Source organism: Adiantum capillus-veneris, chromosome 21 (assembly GCF_014529385.1).
Source record: "Adiantum capillus-veneris isolate H3 chromosome 21, ASM1452938v2, whole genome shotgun sequence".
Lineage (NCBI taxonomy): Eukaryota > Viridiplantae > Streptophyta > Polypodiopsida > Polypodiales > Pteridaceae > Adiantum > Adiantum capillus-veneris.
The window spans coordinates 43,227,433-43,232,039 of record NC_140951.1 but is presented as its reverse complement, the minus strand read 5'-3'; the positions used below and the strand labels follow the sequence as shown (position 1 = coordinate 43,232,039).

At 45.7% G+C, this 4,607-nt stretch overlaps 1 pseudogene; it reads right to left on the bottom strand.

Moving 5' to 3' along the window:
• Positions 1-3,182: 3,182 nt before the first annotated feature.
• LOC147430860 (uncharacterized) lies at positions 3,183-3,878 on the bottom strand (annotated as a pseudogene).
• Between the last annotated feature and the right edge of the window lie 729 nt (positions 3,879-4,607).

Here is a 4,607-nt window from a genome sequence, read left to right as displayed (position 1 = left end):
GTCTTTCCAGATTCAGTGAAGGCTATGCTTCTCTTAATCACTTTGCCAAACAGTTGGGATACTTTTCGCACGGCATTAAGTAATTTCGTCGTGCCCGAGGGTCTTACAAGTGCCAATGTAGAAGGCAGCTTGCTCACAAAGGAAGTGAATAGGAAGAACATTGACAAAGGCAAAGGCAATAGTGCTTTGGTCGTTCGAGGGAGACAACAGTCTAAAGAGAAGAAGGGTAAGAAGGCACAAAACTGAAGTAATTCTCGTGACTCGAAGTCAAACGATGACATAGAATGCTACCATTGTGGCAAGAAGGGTCACACGAAGAGAGACTGCACAAAGTGGAAACAAGAAAAAGGCAAAACAAAGAGTTTTGAGCAAGATGAAAAGAAGAGTTTAGTGAAGATTGAAGAGGTGAATGTCACAAGATCTGGTTCAGACAGTGATTCTGGTATAACAGCTACTGACATCGTCCTCACAAGAAATTTTGATTCTGTTTTCTTGACTGCAGAGGATGGACATGCTATGAGTGATTGGATTATCGACTCAAGGGCATCTCTACATGTTTCTCCGCACAAAGAGTGGTTTACATCATATGTGGCTACTAAAGATTATGTCAGACTTGGCAATGAGCAGGTTTGTGACATACTTGGAGTAGGAGATGTGCAATTCAAGTTTCAGAATGGCTCTTCTTTATGGCTCAAGAATGTCATACATGTTCTAGCAATTCGAAAGAGCTTGATCATTACTGGGAAGTTGGATGATGCGGGTTATGTGATAGTTTTTGGGAACACCCGCTTGGAAGATCTCCAAAGGTTAGTGACTGTAGCACGTGGCAGCAAGTCAGGAACTCTGTACACTTTACATGTTTCAGAGGTTAAAAACCATGTAATTAATGTGATTGAGCAGCCAAGTGTGTCACTGTGGCATTGTAGGCTGGGACATATGTCAAAAAGAGGAATGGAAACACTTTCTCGTTATGGTTATTTGCCTGGCTTTTCATTTCAAGATTTCGAGTTTTGTGAGCATTGTGTTTATGGTAAGCAAATACAGGAACTGCATAGATCAAAGGGAAATCGTAAGGATGAACGGTTAGCTCTTGTACACAGTGATCTATGCGGACCACACTACAACAAAATAAGGTGTCATCGACGCAGATATCGACGCGGCGTGTCGCTGTGAAACCAGTCACTATTTGCGACGCAGGTATAGACGTGTATAGAGACGCAGATTGCCACGCACATAGCGACGACCATAACAGAAAAAAAAATTATTGGGCAGAGGGCAGGTAGCCTGGCATGTGCCCAGTTAAAAGATGGACACAGCCACAGCCAGACTTCCTGCCCTCTGCCCAAGAAAGCGAGCAGCACCAAAATATCAACCATGCTCCCGCGCGCAAAAATTTTGGCAGAGTTCCCTTTGTTTTTACATAAACTTTTCAAAAAAAACCATATCATGTATACGCCTCCTACATGCTATCCATGTAGGATCTCACATGAGATTTAAGGCCAATGAAAGACAACCGTACCAACTGAAAAGCATAACCATAACTTAAAAGCATAACCATAACGAACCATAACCATAACTTAAAAGCATAACCATAACTTAAAACCATAACCGGCTATAACCACTTTGATCAAAACCATAATGCAGATAACCATAACCATAAACAAAATTAACAATAACCATAAGCATAACTAGAAAGAGAAACAATAACTGTTTACACAATGACAATGACAATAATCATAACCATAAGGAAAACAATAACTGTCTGAACACTAACTGTTTGTACAAAAAAGAGACACAGAAGCGTGTCTGTGTCTCACAAAGCATATATATGAAATCTGGTCCACTAATGACTAGGCGTCGCAACCTGCACATAGGACAACTCACAAAATTAGTATTGATATTACTTCACATATACTAACTTAATTAAATCAACTTACACATATTAACGTCTCACCTCAAGCGAGATTGTAAGGCCTCCCAGTCTACAGGCTCTCCTGAAGCTTCAAGATCATTCAGTACTTCATAGATACCTCTGCGATATCCATCTGACTCCTCCTCGCGTGTCGGAGCTGGATGCATCGCAAGATTCTGTGTTTATACAAAAATCAAAGTAATAAGAATACATGATTCATCGCGTTTTAAAAAACGCCATAGTTAAGATTGGATTAGAAACTCACAAACTCATAGCGAAAGGTGTCGAAGCCTCCGCTGCCAAGATGAGATGTCCCCCTAGTCATCTGTCGTACCTGCGCGGCCTCACGCTGCTGTCTGAACCCCGTGGCCGTTGTCCGCTCATCCTCCCTGAACTGCAGCCACGTCTCGTGTGGGATGCCCGAAGGCTTCGGCGAGCCGGTCCTGAAAGCCTTCCAAGCTGCATCTCGTCGATGTTTCAAGGTGTCCCGTGCAACACCCTTGATCCACCGCACCGAAACAACGGAAGAACCCGAAGCAGGCTGGTACGCTCTCAGGATGGTCTCCACTATGTAAGTGACTTTTTCCTTTTCTTGTTGATCCCAGGACGTCAGAATGCTGGTCGAAAACTGCAGCTCCACGAGCTGGCGAATCCGCTGTCGCATCTCAGTCCCGACTCTATCCATGTCAACAGAACCATCTCCCCGTACAGTATAGAGCTTGGAGGCACTAGGATCATGTGCCCCCCAAAGGTGTCCGAGGTGTGCCAAGAGGTGTGTCGAGAGGTGTGCCTGGGTAGGACGGGGGTCGTGAGCGAGGAGGGGTCGAAGCATCTGTGCACCCTCCTCCACAGCAACCACCACCTCCACCTGACGATCGCCGAGATCAGCGAGTACGCTTGTGCTGCGGAGATGAGGACGTACCCGCCTCTGTCCCACCCCTAGGTGTCGAAGCGACCGTGATGGGAGAAGAAGGCGTCGTACCCATAGGCGTCCCCCCCCTAGACGTCGAACCCTCGGGTGTGAAGCCCGGAGGCGTAGTACCCGTGCCTCTGGCTACCCAGTACTGAGAAGCCTCTGCCATCTGAGCAGGCGTCATCCGTGTAACGAAGCCCATGAATGCATTTGCACTCATGGAAGCGGGATCTCGAATCTCGTCTGCCATACTAAAGTCCTGCACAAAGAAAGTAAAATAAAGCGTCAGAACACACTTGTTTAAATTAACTTTAAGCTTAATTTTAAATCAAAGTCTTCACACAAACACTTACAGGCCTAGGCCTCGACGAGTGAGGCATCATCGATAAGATCTTGCACCGTATCATCGTCTATCTCTAATTGCAAACATAACTCTGCCCCAACTCATTCTGGCAGATTGTCTTCATCCATTGCATCTTCATCTACAAGTGTCAATTCTGGCTCGTCTGCGTCATCCCTCGTATATCTGTCAGCTTCCTCTCCCATACCTTCGTCCATGTCATCTAATGTCACAGTAGTATGGACGTCGTCTGTCTGACTTTCCTCCAGGAGATCTTGCCCTTCAAATACTTATTTATTTCTTGGAGCAACCTGAACCACAAACCACCATTGTCGCTCTCGAGGGTCCGGTACACAGACCACTTGCTCGCAATGTTTGGGGAGAGCAAATGTGTCGCTCGCATCTGTCCAAATCTTTGTAGAATCTATTTGCACAAGTTTGTTTCCATCTCTGCGTACCGTTGCATTGCAACCAGAAGTAATCACCTTGAACCACTTCACATCCAACAAAAACATCTCAAACCGCCTGAAGCTTACTTTCAAGATATCTGACACTAGACCACAATAATCCAGGTTGCTAGTGCTCTCATTCATGTCTCTAGCACTCGCCCTGCTCTTCTGCATAAAACTAACCATTACCCGAATGTCAAACGTGTTTCTTCTGCTGTCAATTTGTTGTGTTCTGAAATGCTTTCCATGCAACCACAGTGCCATGTATGTATGATACTTCCAGTCACATCCAATAGCCAGCTCTTCCTCTTCTAGAGATATGGGTTCTCCGATCTGTCGAGCTGCTCTCACTGTCTTGTCCAACCATGCCATTGTAGGGAATTCAAGTAGAGGAGCGAGATAGTCTGGCAAGGGTAAGCCTCTAGTCGTTCGACTTCGCCTGAAATCCTGTCGCTCTAGATTGCGTCTCTCTTTCTCTTCTTCGTACCTTTCAAGCCATTTTTGCATCGGTGCTGAATTTAGTATACAGAACTTTATGATCTTTTCTCGCATGGCCAGGTTCATTTTCTTCGGCACCCCTTGCCCTTGCGGCTCCTCTCCCACCAGTCTTGCATCCTCCTCATCGCTCCACAGTCGAGGCATTTCTGGGTCAGAAACGGATAGAAATTCGGTCGTCAATACAAGAGACTCTTGCACCAGCCATCCTTCTGCCATGCTCCCCTTTGAACGCGCTTTTTGGCGAACAAAACCCTTAAGTGTTTTCATGAACCGCTCTAGAAAGAACATCCAACGGCTGTGGAATGTACCTGCCACTGCAACCTCATCTACTACATGGACGGGCAAGTGCATTTGGATAGTTAGGCAGCTCGTGGGTAGATACTTCTCAATCATGCAAACTGCCTCAATGGAGTTAGCCCTTGCGACTGCAATAGATTCCTCCCATATCTCCTTGGAAGAGATCCACCGCACTAGCTCTGAATCTTGTATATGCAG